Genomic DNA, 15,486 nt, shown 5'->3' with positions numbered 1-15,486 from the left:
CTATCAAGCAGGGATACCCAGAGCAGGTTGCCCAGGACCATGTCCAGGCAACTTTTGAAGATCCCTTCCATAATGCAGGGATTTGGGGAAAAGCCACAGAGAACAGAGCGAGCCAGATGCAAGCCAGGGTGTTTTGGCACAGGGATGGGACATGGACAGGTGTAGCCGTTTGCCTGGAGCAGCTCTGAAATCCATACCTCTGCTAAAACCACTGCTGTTGTCTGAGTTTTTGGGGTCAGTGCCACGTGTACCCTCTACCATGCAGCTCGAGGTGGGCACCGGGAGCTCGGTGGTACTGGGGAGCCGGGAGCCCTCCCCAAGGTGGGTCATTGCAGCAGCTCCTGAGCATCCCTCACCCTCACCTCCAGAGGTCATCTCATCCGACTTCTGCTCAAAGCAGAGATCGAGTGAGGTAGCTCAGGGTTTTATTCGGTTGGGTCTCAAACACTTCCAAGGACGGCAACTGAGTCTGCTGCACTGCTTGCCTGTCCTCGGTACAAAACTTTTTCCTGTATCCAGTCTGATCCCTTAAGCGCAGCAGGTGCAGCAAGGTTGGTGCACGGTGATGTGATCATTTCTAATGATGTGATTTCCTGTGGTTATATTTTCCAGTTGTGTTTGCTTACAAGTAAATACATTTTCACAGGAATAGTTCACATCTCTACTCTGGCTGGGGTAGATACATCTTTCTAACTTCTCTTTCTGCTTTCAAGGCTCATAAGCAGGACTAAATCATCAGAAATGTCAAATTTTCTAAGAAAACCGAAACCAAGGAAACAAAAACTGTTTTACGCAGTACATCCTCTTCTGCACAATCTGTGGCCTGCCAGAAACCACAAGTATGGTGAGATGAGAGCTCCGCCGCTTGCTTGGCGTGATGCAGCCACGGGTAGCGGTTTCTGAAACCCTCGTGGGAGCCACAAGGTCTTGAAATAAGGTGTTTGTATAAGCTTGGCGTGTCTCTTAATATATATAAAATACATGTATGCCCACACGTAAAGGAATAACAGCAGGGTTAGTGTGTGGGAGCTGCAGTCTGTCAGGCTCCATCCTGTCACTTCTAAAGCAGATGTCTCAGACAAGGGCTCACTGTACCCCTAGCAAAACACCTGAACCCTGCAATTAGGTGATACTTTATGCTCCAAAGGATGCACGTTTTTTTAAAAACACTTTTATTTCATCAATTTTTTCATATGGCTTGATGATCATTTTATTTTAAAGGCAAGTCATGCGTTTATATCGTTACTGAGCAGCTGGCCTCTTGGCATCTTGCAGCGGCGTGTCTCGAGCTGACTGCTTGCTGAGCAAAAATATCCCCTGTTTGGTTTCTTGTTTGTTGTCTTTGAATTTCTTTGAGCATCAGCTCATCTTGTCTCGTGGGGCTGGGGAAACAGACGTTCCTGTCCCCTCTCTGTGTCGCTTGGAGTCTCACATGCAGATAATCAGATTCTTGCTCAAAATAAGTGCTGTCGTAGTTCTCAATTCTGTCGCATGCTGGTGTGCGAGTTTTCCCATTCATTCACTAATTTTTCTGAAGGTCAGTGCTCTTCGCTAGGTGGTTATTTTAAGCCTGGGGAAATTTGAAGCAGGGAGCTACTAGAGCATCGATAAAGACTAGACGTGAAATGTGAAGAAGTAACGAAATAATGTGGTAAAATTTATCAGTTTACTTGTACTCCCACGTATGAAATAGTGCAGTCTTGCAGTCCTAATGCTCTGCTAGGATTTTTTAATTTCTCGTTGAAACTTTTCCTAATTTTCCTCTGGCTTTGAGGATTTATTTTTTTTTTTGTCAGGCTGTTCTGCAGGACCGCCCTGGTACTGCTGCCATCTCCTGTGTGAGCGAATAGCTCGGTTTCAAGCTAGTACAATAGGTTTAGAAAAGCTTTTTTCTCCATCTTACGCTTTGTAATGCTGTTCTTGTGGCTTCTGCCTGATCCTGCAGCATGTTCATCTGACTGGATTTGCTCTGTTTGGTATAATGAGGAGGCAGGCATCCTATCTGCTCCTTGTGGGGTTTGAAGTGTCATAACACATTGCTAATTTGGGAAATGAATTTCTTCAGTATTGTCTTAATTTTATTTTTTAGGTTGCTTTTAATTCATTTCCTCCCCATCCTAAATGAGTTGTTTGTTGTTTTGTTGGTTTTTTTTTAAAAAAAAGGTTTTGATTTTAATCAAGAGCAGTGGCACAGCATTACAATACGTGCTTTAATTTGTGTTGAAATGATGCTCACATCTAATAGGTTGGCTTGGGACTGTTTTAGGGTCGTAGGGAATCTTTGCATTCTTCCTTATGTTTCTGTTGTGCTTTTTTTCAATTTAAAATCGTGTTCATCAGACGCAGTTTCAGAAGTATTCAAATGCACTCAGTAGATTTTGATTATTTTTTTTTTCCCCCTGAGCGAAAGGAGCATGTTTATACGTGTACGGCCTTCACCGGATTTCTTCCTTTGTCAAACCCCAGCTCTGGTCAGGAGCACGAGGAGCGCGGCGACTGGCTTCCAGCAGCGGAGGAGAAGCTCTTGGTGGCTCCCGAGCTGTCTGTGCTGGGAGGAGGCAGCAGCTGTGTTGGTTCAGCTGATCGCTTCACAAAGAAAGAAAATGAAGGCTGAAAGCCACAGGAATCGTGAAGGTGCTCGTGTGCTGCTCTTCCTAAAGCCGATTGCTGCACTTGGTGTTTTTTTGGCAGGTGGAGGTGCCGCCGTGCCCAAACGGTGCAGCCTCCAGTGTGCGGGCGTGGTGGCATCGCGCCCTGCAGCTGGCAAGGCACACGGCGCTGGGTCAAGTCCCGCGTTTTGGGATGGCTTCTGAAGTAGCTACATCACGAAGAAGGAAAAGCCAGAAAAATCAATCTGTCGTTGCTGTTGCTTTGCAGATCCAGGAGAAATTTTCCACTGGGTCAGGTTGGGTAGAAGGAGAGACACGCTAGCTTGATCCTGAGTAGGCTGTTTGCTTTCGCACCGCTTCAGCCAGCTCTGAATGTGAATAATGCTTTTTTTTTTTTGGTGTGAAAATATTGATAGGACTCCTGAATCTCTCTCCCTGGACCAACAGGTTGTGTGCACGTATTCCCTTCCTTGCTGATGACCTTCACCTCTTAATCCCCTTATCTGTATGCCGAGCATGCCAGTCCCCACTCCATCCCGTGTCTGCAGCGTCGCAGTGAGGTGCTGCCATCACCTCCTAGCTGCACTTTTTTTTTTTATTTATGTTCTCCCTTTTTTTATTGGGGCAGCTAGCACTGAATAGAGCAGCTGGTCTGAAGCTGGAGAGCAGCAGACTTGCACTTGCTGAGGCTTTCTAAATATAAATGACTTGTTTGCCTCTGCAGCCACTGCTGCAGGCTGAGCAGGGGCTTCTGCGGGCTGTCTGCAGCGGCGTGCGCGGTGTCTGCTCGATGGATTGCCGTCCAAGCCGGAGCCAACAAAAAAAAGCTCATGAGTAATCGTGGCTGTTCCTTCCCGTGTTCTGCCTCTCGCTCCTCTCTGCATAGATGGTTCCAAAAATGAAAAATCCACTCGAAGAAAATGTCATGAGCAACTTGGCCAACCGGTGGCCGGTGACTAATGGGGCTGGCGTTGCTCATGGTACCGCTTCCGACGAGCCGACAGCAGGTCCCAGCGTACCCCTTTGGCGTTAAAAGGAAAGGAAAGCTGCCTGGGGACGTGCTTTCCTCCTTCACTGGGCTTTGTAAGGAGAAACGCAGCCGGACGATGGGCAGCTGCATTCTGCACAGCAGAGAGGATGCTGCTAGGGGCAGCGCCAGCAGCTCCCCCAGGTTTTCAAGCTTTGCTGTGTGTTTTTTTGTTTTTATTTTTCTTCCTGTTCTCCCAGGATGTCCCAGTGCGGAATGAGACCAGTCGCAGGAGGAGCTGCAGCCCACCTAACTCCTGCTGCCGGGGCTTCCACCAGCACTGAGGGTGTCAGGTGCTGCCCAGCAGCATCTCTTTTGACCTGAATTTTAGCCGATGGCCGTCGTTATTTATAGAGCCGTGTGGGCTCCTCACACCAGAAACCCAGCTTGGTTTTCCGAGCTTGCTTCTTCCTAACCACCCTCCCGCCTCTTGCTGGGGCACGGCTGCATTTTGGTGCTTACAGGCTAAAAGTGGATTTAGGTAGCGTGAAAGCATCAGGAATTTCCGAAAATAGCCCTGTGCAAGCAGCAAGGTGTCTGCAAGCATCACAACAGCAGGTCGCGCCTGCCAAGGTGTTCCTCACAGCTGGAATTTAAGCTCACGGAGCCTTGCTCGTGGCTCTCGCCTCCAGTCTCGGAGACATAACGTGAGGCTTTGCCCCTGGGCAGTGCTTACTGGAGGGGTGTGGTGCTAATTGGACTATGAAAACTGGTTAATTGAGCTCTGATTGAAACGCAGTCTTATCTAGACTGCAAACCTTTTGATCGAGGACAGCCGAAGGGTGGGATTTTTTTCTGCTCAGGATTTGGTTCGCCTTGTAAATATGCTGTGCTGTTGGCTTGGCTTTTTTTTCTCTGAGGGAAATCAAAGCGAAGTTGTTGCAATGGCTCAGTAGGAAGATGTAGAGAGGGAAATGTGGTCTTAATGGGATCGGAATAGACCACGCAGCAGGTCTGTGGGATTAAATGTGTGTCGAAACGAGTTAAGGCAGGGATGCAGCACGGCGCTACGACAGCCGGGGGTGGGTGCTGGGGGAAGGCAGTGCTCTGCTGGCTCCGGGAGCTCGTTTCTGCCTGTGACACCCCTGAGCATCTTCCCAGGCACCCCAGGGCCAGTTCCAGGTGCGTGGCTGGGTGCCGGAGCACGAAGGCGAGGCAGCACCCAGCACCGGTGGGCTTAATTTGGGCACGAAATGTCTGTTGGAACTCCCCCAGGATGGGAAGCAGGCCCAGTGCTGACCTTCTGCTCCCTCCAGCTGCCTTCTCGTCCTCCTGCCTGCAGCCCTGGGGCTGGGCTGGCCGGCTCCTTGCTGCCAGGGGAGGCTGGAAGGGGACAGGCGCACGCATCGGTCCTGCGGGAAGGGAGTTTTGGTGCCCCGCGCCCCTCTGCTGAGCGTGACACACCGTATTCCTGTTACAAGGAAGGAGAAGCACAAAGGCTTGGGCTCATATGTTTCGCAAAGTCTGGATTATTGTGAATCACCCGCTGTCCTTATCAGAGCGCTACAGACGGCGTTTGCATCAGTCACAGCACAGCCTGCTCTCGGAGTCGGCGGCAGCGCTCTTCCCGTTTAATTGCCGCAAGCAAGCAGCTATTTGAAGCCCTGTCCCCAAAGAGCAAAAGAGCTTGTCGTTGCACGGAACCCAGCTTTGCAAGATGTGTGGGCTCAGCAAATGTCCCCTGGAAAGGATGCAAACCTATAGGTGTGCACGTATATCACTGCAAGAGGTTGGCTGCGCCGCTCTGCAGCGTGGGGCCGTGGCTGGGCTTGGTGCTAACAAATGGGAGCACCCAGGGGGGTGTTGGTTTAATAGGTTTTTGCCTGGTGCAGTACACCAGTGCATGAAGACGTGGGAAGGGGGAGCTGCAGGTGCTGAACTGCCGCAAGCAGAGCTGGGAGGAGATGTGGCTGCAGCTCCTCGGGGCCATAGCTCCTCCCAAACCAGCGTAAGCACGGCTGTGGTCCACGCATCTGTTCTGCTCGGTCCCTCCTGCGCTCTCCGGCATGCCACCAGGTCTTTCTGTCCTTGGGGACACCTCACATTGCTCCTGCCCTCCAGGAAGGTGCTGCACTGTGCTGTAAAGGTCTTGAGCAGAGCGCGGCGCCCAGCAGATACAGCACGGGTCCAGTGGGAAGGTCTTGCTAAAAACTAGTGCTCTGTGACAAGGTACCCTGGGGACCTGGCAAAGAGTTGAATTACCTGAGTCTCTGGATTCCTCAGCAATCATAAACACGCTTACTGTGGGGAGAGGCTTGTCCTTGAGCACGCCTGCGTCCGTTCTGCCCACGATGAGCAGCGCGTGCTCTCCCTGCTGCAAAGCCTGTCAGGCCTGGGGAAAAGCAGCTATCCCTGGTGCTTGGTGGAGCTTGGCATGCAAACATAGGAGCAGCTCATGTGCTGAAATTTGGTTTTACAAACTCTACCTTATGTTCTGACCTGCCATATTAATTTTCCAGATGATATGATTGTGGCTTTCGTATTTGAGAGCTCTTTGAAAAATACCACCAAACCGGCACGCCGCTGCTGCCATCTGTCTTCTGAGTGGCTTCTGGGATGCCGTTACTTGTTCTCAGCAGACAATGGTTATTGTCCTATTGAATTAGGAGGAAAGATCTGCAGGCACTTCTGAAGTATTGTTTTCCATAGGTAACCCTGGGTGTTAAATTCTAGTTGAGGCTGGGGTCGCGTTGAAGTGACCCTCTGTGCAGATGCTGGGAGCACGTCCCCAGTGACAAGTCCTGGGATCCGATGGTTTTGAAGGAGGTGCCCTCGGAAGGTCTCCAGCACCATCACTCGGAGCCCCCACCTCCTCCAGCCACCATCTGTGTCCTCCTGCTCTGCCGCCACTTCCTCGCTGCACAAAGCACCGGGAGGCGACGGTGCCCGAACAGGCGGGCACATGGAAGGCGGTGTTGGTTTGGGTGCCAAATGCTCTCCGTCCTGCTGCTTCCCCCTCACTGCTCCATCCCTTGTTTGCAGCCTGGGTCCGGCCGCTTGCTGTCCCCGCAGCTCCTGTGCCGCCGGGCTGGAGGCTGGGGCGCACAGCGGTGGGGCAGCGCTGCAGGATGCAGAGAGCGGTGCTTGCTGTTGCCGTCACGTCTGAAAAGCACGCTGCGAATCAGAGCCCCGACAGCTGGCGCTTAAACCCAAGCTAACTCTGCTTGAAGCTGTGGTACTGGGACAAGACTTGGTGTTTCTCTCCAGAAGTGGTTCCTCGTTGGCGTTTGGAGCTTGGAGCAAATCAAAGGGGGGATGAAGTCAGCTGGGTTGATGCAGTTTGCTCTTCTTTGCCTCCGTTTAGTCGGAACGGACACAGTGCTCAGCTTGCACAAGGTATCCACCAGTCCCGTGCCCGTTCTGGCCATGGTGGCAGTGCTGATGGAGGCGCTGAGCATGTTTAGCACCCAAAGGTGCTGCACTGAGCTCTTGGACTGGAGTAGGAAACATTTAGGTCATTGAGCCTGCGCACCTTTACAGCACTGCTCTGGCAGAAGATGGGACAGCTGTCTGGAGGTAGCTGTCACGGGTGTGGTGTTTTCATCAGAAATCAGCAAGTAAGGGAAGCTTTTTTTTTTTTTTTTTTTTCCTCTTGGCCTGACAAGTTAATTTGAGCTTCTGTTGGATGCTGGTTCCTCTCAGCTCCTGCATGCCTTCTGCAGGATCTCCAGCTGGAGCAGCTCTCTGCTCTCCTCCCGAACGAGAGGATGCAACGTGCTGGTGCTGAGGTCCGTGGTCCAGGCTGGCTCTGCTGGGCACCCACCCTGAAGCAGTGGGAGAAGAGTGACCAGAAAGAGGAAAGTTTTGCTTCCAGGGTACAATTTTTTTAACCGAGCAATTTTTATTTTACATTTTTCTCTTCTGTAGAAGTTTCCGGTCCTGTAACCAAGGACTTAGCCTGTCCTCTGAGCAGAACAAAGCTAGTAGGACATAGCAGGGTGCTTTCTGATGAAGAGTTTGTGCAACTTTTTGGGGTCTTTTGATTTAGACCTCCATGGCATGCAAAAAAAAAAATCTTCATTTGAATGACCAGTTTTAATCTTGCTTTGCATTTGCATGTGTTAGTATTTTTTTTCCTTGAAGAAAGGGTGATTTAGAAGATTGAAGAAAGGGTGATTTGAAGAAAGGGCTGTTGTAGATGGGCTTGCAGTTAAGCACCCCCTTTTTAGAGGAGTATATAACAGCTAGGAAAATACAATTAACGGCGGCGTGGCTTTACAGGTATCTGTTCACTTCTAATTCTTTGCAGATTTTCGTGTTAGAAATGGTGTGGTTTTTACTTAGCAGGTGATCACTAGCACACTGTGTCTGGGTACGTTGGGACGGGAATAGCAACCCTACTGTAGAAAGGCTGTTCCCACTGGAAGCAGGACCTGGAGGCACACGTGGCCATGAGCTAACACGTGCCTAAGGGGATGCCCTGGAGACACCAGGAGCCCCGTTCTGCAGCGAGGAGGTGACTGTCACTGCCTCATGGCATTGGTGCATGGATGGCTCCTCCAGACAAATGCACCCAGTAGGGAACCGCCAGTCCCAGGCTGCAGTTCTGTCCTGTGGGGAAAGGGACAGCAAGTAGCAGACTTAAGCTGCAAGGAAGTTTTAGGTCAACGTGTTGGGACTGCTCGCTAACAGGATGGTTAAGCTAAAGCCCCGATATTCCCCCTTCTAGTGCCCACCCAGTAAACCCACGACTGCTGGGAAGTGTAAGGACCGAATTTGGCACCCAGGGACATGCAGCGGGGGCAGGAGGGGACATGACCCAGTCCTGCCTCGCTCTGTGGCTGTCTAATTTGTTCGATACCTGCATCTGCTGAGCAGCGTGAAAATCCAAACAATGGCACAGGCTGTGTGAGTGATTTCAGGCAATTTTGGTGATTTTCAGTGTGAGTGATTTCAGCTGGGGGCAGCTCATGCTGTTGCTCCTTTGGCCAGTGCTTAATAACAGGAGTTGCCTTTTTTTTTTTTTTTTTTTAAATTTGAGTTGTGGGATGAACCTTTTCACCTCAAATCATCCCCTACCCTGAGGAACTCTTGCAGGGTGACGGTTGGGTCAGGACTTATTAACGAAGGTCAGGTCATGGTCGCTTTGGGGTGTCTCAGGGCCATTGCATCAGCTCGCATCTTCTTTGCTATGGCCATAGATCTGTGCCTCACCAGTCCTGTGGCTGGCTAGATTGAGAATTATTCATGGCAGGGAACTTAGGTTTATCTGGAATAATTGAGTAATTAACTCTGTTTAGGTATGTAAAAAGATTGTGCAATGGCTTGTCTGTCTTCAGGCCTTACATTCTGCAAGAGCATCCGTTACATATTTAATCCATAGCAATAAAAAGACAGAATGCATTCTGCTTTGCTGCATTGGTCCACTCCAGTTTGTTCCCTTGCCCAAGCTGTTCATTCCAGTCGGTTTTCTCCAAAAAAAAAAAAAGTGCATTGGACTGAGACAAACGAGGCATAACTTGGCTGCTTCAGTCTGGAGAGGATGGGAGGCAGAAATGGCTGTTCTGTGGCTCTCTCTGAAAATATTTTGTACTATTTATGTCAGCACCCAGGATTATCTGTATCATTTAAAAAAAATCTGTCCCACGTGGTTTGTAATGAGCAAAACAGCAAAATCAATTGTGTGACATCTGTAGACGGGGCAAAACTTGACGTCTAAAAGGACCTTGAGGTACTCAGGCTCATTGGGTTTGTTCCCTGCACTGCAGGTGCGACCTCCAGGTGCTGTGGTTGTTCAGGAGCATCCCCAGAGGAACCAAAAACTCGTGGCAAGGCTGCAACAGGGCCTGCTCGGAGCAGCCACGTGGAGCCGTGCAGCAAATGAATGAGGGTTTATTCCGCACTACCGACAGGAAAGCGGGCTGCTTTTAAGTTAATCTGCTTTCAGGCTGCGTATCGAGAGCAACCCCTGTGCGTTGCAACAGGGGGGAATCATGCTGCTGCTGGGCTCGGCTGCCAGCTTTCCCCTTCGTGCCCAGGGAAACCCGTGCTCTGGGCACTGACACCAGGCCCCTCGCTCTTCCTAGGTTGCTATTTTAGTTCTGTAGAAGTCAAAGAAGTCTCAGAGCCTCCTGATGTTGGGATGCCTCGCCGCAGGGTACCGGAGCAGCAGCAAAACGAGGCAAAGCAATCCATTAGGCTTCCCAGGAGCGTGAGGGCTCGTGTCGAGGCCCTGCAGCTGCGGGGCTTGGAGCTGCACTTAAAGCACGTCCATGCTGCAAGCTCACAAGGTAAAACCCTGGGGGAAAGCTCTGCGCAGCTCCCCGTGACCACATGTGGAGGAAAGCGTCCTCCGAGCACATCTGTGCGTCCGAACCTTTCATGTGCTCCCACGGAAGGAGAACAAAGGCTGTCTAAACAGGAGCTAGTGAGGCAGCAAATCGCACAAGAAACATTCCCTAATGAAGTGGAAGGACTTGTCCCTTTGCCCAGGGCCGTGGCACTGCAGGCGTGCAGGGCTGGGCAGCATCGTGCTGTGACGGGGACCCCGTGCCCGGGGAGGAGAGGCTGGGGGCACCCCGGCAGGATCAGAGTGTAGGGTCTGGCTACAGAAAGGGCTCTGCCACCCGTTAACCCCTCACGGGGCATGGGTTTCTTGCCTTCACCCAGGAGGCAGCGGCTCCCTCAGCGCACTGGCAATGGGGACCTGGCAGGGGGAGCACCACCCTGCCTGTAACGGCAGGCCAAGGTTAGTTGCAAAGCTGTTCGGTGATGTTTCTTATTTTTTTTTTTAATTTATGTTTGCTTAATCTTTGTGTGGTGTGGGGAAGGAGGGCATGCAGATCCTGTTGTGCACAGGCAGGGGGTGGCAGGAGCAGTCGCCCCGGGGACAGAGGGGTGCGCTGTGATGCACACATGCAAGGCGTCTCCAGCAGCCTTTTTCCTGCCCTGCCTGTATCCGGGCAGCAATCTCCTAGCAGGAGCACATTGTGTGCACTCTGCTGCCTTTTCCTCTGCTGTACGCAGAAGAGATGGCACCCGTTTGTGGTTCCTGGTCGTTTTGAAAGCAGCGGGAGAAGACTCGCTCTCAGTTAGTTTGGGGGGTGCTAACTAGAGAAAGAGGCTTTCTTAGGGGAAAATTGGTTAATAAATGACTAATAGGGTGAAATGGCGCTGTCTTATTCTGCAGCTTGGTTCTCTGGACAAATGCAATTTCCCATCTGTTGTTTGTAGTGAAGGAGATGAGTTTTGGGGGTTTGTTCCTGCTCACCAGCACGGGTTGATTATTTCCTGGCAAGCGCTAGCACAATGATTACCGAGGGCTTCTGTGGCTTCCCCTTCTGGACAGAAGTGCTGAGGAGTGGATTTTATTTGTTTTGATATCTTTGAAGAGAAAGCTGAGCATAAGGTGGCTGTTTTCAGAAGTGCCTCGCTGACCGATCCCCTTGCCAGTTAAGTGCCTGAACACCCCTAATTGCACAGTCCTTCCGGAGCGCTGCGTCCTTGTGCAAGCATGCTTTACATCTTGACCAGGAAACTTCAGCCCACATCCCTGTGTGTACTGGCGTGGAGCTGGCATGCGTTTTGGCCCATCTTGAGGCCACACTGGGACAGCCATCGGCTCCAGCCATGCTGCAGGGGAGCCTGCAGAGACCTTGTCCCCCGCTGCTGTCTCTTCTCCTTCGTGCCTGCTCCCCTAGGTGGGACCCTGGCTGGTGCTCCACATTACAGCCTCCCAGGGGGTGTTTTGCAGGGCTCTTGTCTCACTTGTGTGCAGGTTGTGCACCGATCCAAACAGCGAGAGCTGCTTGCCCTGCTGTGAATAGGTAAGCTCTGGGGTAGGCTGTCCCTGTGCTGCTACAGGAGAAATGGGCAAAATCTTCAGAACAATGTATATGTTTGTATTTGTTGTGCTCTCCCCCAGCCAGCCTGAGATGGTGCGGGAAGCCTTCTCTGTGTGGTACCATTAGCTTTTCTCGCTTGTCAGGAGCTCTTCCAGGCTTTGCTGAGCTTTCCCTGCTCTCCCCCTGTAATTCCCACCTTCTGCCTGCCCTGCAGCACCCCCAGCCCCCTGCCATAGCTTGCTGCTCCCCCCCCTAGCTGGAGGCTGTCGTGTAGTGTTGCCTGTTCTCTTGGATCAGGCTGTTCCTTTAATTGCACAGCGCATAGCTCTGGCAGATTTTGGTGCGATGCTACAAAATGTAAGACGTGCCCCCAGAGAGCTCCTCCAGAGCTGATCCGGGAGGCATTGCAAGGAAGGGACGTTTCGTTGACTCGCTGATTTCTTTAGATGGTGGTTCTTCAGCTGCAGGCTAAGCTGATGAGCTGAAGGCGTGTGAGGACACTCAAGGCATGTCCCTGGCAGCTCTTCAGCTCCAGGAAGAGGCTGGGATGCTGCAGTGTTCCTCCGGGACAGCCAGTAGCACCCATTGATGAACCCCTTCTTCACCCAGTCAGTGATCCCTGGCACTGAGCCTCCCCTCAGGACGATTAACACAGTACCTTCGTTACCAAATTACAGCTTTGGCTATTTTTATACCACCCTGGCTCTGGAGGTTCCGGTGCCCAGGAAAGGTGGCGAGGGAGATGGGACCATGGTCTTCGGGCGCATCTGCTGGGGGTCGGCTTTGTGAGCTGGGGCTCCAGGAGGCCTGGAGTTGGAAAGCTCCTTCCAGAGGCTTGCTGTCTCGTGGTTCCCAAATGCGTTTTTCCAGGATTTCCAAATTTGTAGAATGTTAAATACACATTTTGGACAACTTGGAGCAAACCCACGTTCCTTTCCTTTGTTTGACAATGAACTTGTCCCGTTTTTCAGCTGGCTGTGCACCCAGTTTTCTCATGCCAGGAAAGGAGGGCAGGCTGTGTCTCTCCCTATCCTGTTCAAAGTGGCCAACCGGCATGGGACCTCTTACTTGAGATCACGTGGAAGCTCCTGGTGCCAGCCTAAAATAACCCTTTCAGACAAGTAACTGTGCTCCTGACATGCCCAATGGCCTCCTGTATGGAGAGCTGTGGCTGCAGGGAGGTGTAAATGGGCAGAGCAGGTCAGGAGCCACCAAGTCTCCCAAATCTCAAATAGTCATCTAATGCTGTCCTGTCCTCGTCCGTTTGTCCAGTAGGACAGCCTTCTGCATCACCTCCAAACAGTCCCGAATAGCCAATCTGTGGTAAAGATGGAATTATTCTTCATTATGATCCTAAATTTTGGCTCAAAGAGATCATGGGCGTTTGCTTGAAGCCTTTCTGTTTGCAGCTCACTTTAAAGCTCTTGCCTACTGCGAAGGCCGAGCACTGTGCTTAGGAGGCCTTCACGGCTGTGTTGTCTTACCTCAGGAGATCCAAACAACCTGCGCATCACCATCCTCTCCTGCTAACAGATCCAGGGGGCAGGCTGTCTCCACATAACTGCCTAAAAGAGGTGGTGGTAGAATAATGGCGGAAGTCCCACGAGCTCAACAAGCTGTCTCCGTCATCGTTTCATATCAAGTTGCTTTTAATTGGGCGGCTTCCTGGGTGTTGTTCTAGAGGGACTGGTGAACTGCAGTACACAGGGCCACACGTTGGCCCTCCCTGTTTACCTCTGTAAAGCACCACTCTCCTGTACCGAGCCCACCTGCAGAAGGTCAGGATTTGGCCCTCTGTGCATCCCGTTGCACTGGGTGGTTCAAACTTTCAAAGCTGGCGAGATGAGTTTGGGCACTAAATCCCCTAGAGATGAAAGGCCTTGTAAGTTTTACCTCCATGAGCCTTGTACCGAGCCCAACAGCATGTGTATAATTTGCTTTAATGGCTAGAAACATCTGCTGTTAAAAATGATGCTTAATATATTTGGCTTCCATTTCCAGTCATTAGTTCTTTTTATGCCTTTTTATGCCTAATTAAGAACCTTTTAGTACCTGATATTGTTTCCTCTGAATGTGCAGCTCTGTCGTAATCAAGTCACTTCTTAATCTTCTCTTTGATAAACTAAAAAGATCAACCTCTTTAATTCTCTCATTTCAGACATTTTCTCCTAAAATTGCTTTTACAGATCCGGTCTATATCTTTTGCAGAGTTGTACTAATGTTTTTTAAATGTCGGTGTTGAACTGTTCACGGTTCTGGAACGGCTCCCTTGGTGCTGGAAGCAGAGGCTGAGCCACCTCCATATTCCCACCTCCAGCTTCATGCCACCGCATGGAGCCAGCTCGGGTTTGCAGGAAGCAGAGACTCGGCTGCATCCATATTTATTGCTATACTGAACTCTGTGATGTGGTGATATTGCCACAGTGAGATCAGGACCCTACTAGAGAGGTACCTAAGCAGTAGTAAGCCCTTGTTGTCCTCCAGGTCTGCCAGGTAACTACTCTGAAATGCATTTAGCATATTCAGTATTTTATAGGGCTTTTTCTTTTTTTTTTTTTTTTTTTTTTGTCAGCATGTCACTTATTATGAGGTTAAAACACCTTTTGGACATCATGTATATTGCTTCCATTCATTACTAATACCAAATCTGCATTCTTAGCAGAGAATAAAATCAGGTTTGCTTTCCATGACCTATTTTCCCTAAAACCACATTGACTGGCATATATGCTTGCCCTTCAGTTCTCTGCTGCATGACTCCAGTGTCATCTTTCTGTCTTAGATGGCTGGCTGGCCTGTTCAGGTCATACCCTTGCTGGTTTGGTATTTAAGCAGAAGACATGCAGTCTTCTAAAATTCCCTCAGTGCACTTTAACATCAGCATGCAGCAGTTTTCTTAGCTCTCTCAGATCTTCTGGATGCAAAATTATTCAGATCTGCCAAATTTAAATATCCTTAGCGCTGGTAGATGTTGTTGAATGTTCGTCTCAACTGCTAATAAGTTGGAAATGCTTCATCCTTGAGATGAGTATTATCCTGCTTCTTTCCAAATGTTTACCAGCAGTAATTATCGCACTTCCACCATATCTTTCTCATGAGCAGCATTACCTTCTGCATCCAGTAAGGGACCTGTGTCCTTCCTCGGGTAGCCTCTGTCCATGATGCACGTGATAAATCTTTCCTGCTGCTCCCCAACAGACTTTTTCATGAAGTTCCCGTGTTTTCATACAGTTTACGTACTTCACAGCTTCTTGTTTCCATCAGTTGATACTGGTGTGCTGAGCTCTGATAATTGTTGATTTTATATTTCCAATTGTGCCTTTTTTTTTTTTGCACAGCAGTCGCCTTCCCTTCTAGCCAGCCTCGTTCACTCCCTATTGAGGGATTGGTTCTGTTTCAGAATCATCATTTTGCACTCCAATTTTCTTTGAATTTTTCAGTATTTCTGCAGTCAAATTTCCTCGGGTGAAGGAGACTAGCATGCTCTGCACAGCCAGTCCAAGGCTGTTCACGGAAGCATAACTTTGCTTCTTGGTATTTCAGAGCGTAATGGTGACTTCAGCATTCCAGTGATGGGAGCTGGACCTTGAGTTTTTGATCTTTTTAGGTTTTCCTCTTCTCCTTGATGGGTGTTTCATTTTGCTGCTTACCCAGACTGTTGGCACTAATGTAGAAGTAGTAGGAAAACTTCTTTCCATATTCCTGCCTCTGTTTCTGTCGTGTTTCCTGTGCATCTTCCATCCCCCCGTGGTTGGTCGGCAGGCAAGAAGGGGAGCATGCAGAGGAAGGTGATGCAAGCCAGCTGAGTCGTCCATCATTTCATATGTTTGAGTCTTAATCAGCAAGTACTCTGCCAAATCAAGACTTTCAGGGGTTGGGTTAGCAACCTTCACTCTTCCAGGATCCTTTCAGTTGTCTTTGATCCGTGTAGGCCACACATCGCAGAGAGGCTGGCCAGGCAGTGCAGTAGCCCCACATGAAGTCACATCTCAGACATTCACATGGGGAGCCCACCACACCGCTGTATCCCCTCAAGTTTTCTCCTCGGTATTCCTCAGCATGTGCTCAC

The 15,486-nt window shown here is 50.2% G+C and overlaps 1 protein-coding gene across 2 annotated transcripts in view; it reads left to right on the top strand.

The window, feature by feature from the left end:
• Positions 1-15,486, top strand: part of BSN (bassoon presynaptic cytomatrix protein) — a 75,095-nt gene that overhangs the window by 18,316 nt on the left and 41,293 nt on the right. The gene's annotated exons all lie outside the window — the stretch shown is intronic.

The sequence above is a fragment of the Cygnus olor genome, chromosome 10 (assembly GCF_009769625.2).
Source record: "Cygnus olor isolate bCygOlo1 chromosome 10, bCygOlo1.pri.v2, whole genome shotgun sequence".
Lineage (NCBI taxonomy): Eukaryota > Metazoa > Chordata > Aves > Anseriformes > Anatidae > Cygnus > Cygnus olor.
This window is presented reverse-complemented; position numbering and strand designations above follow the sequence as displayed.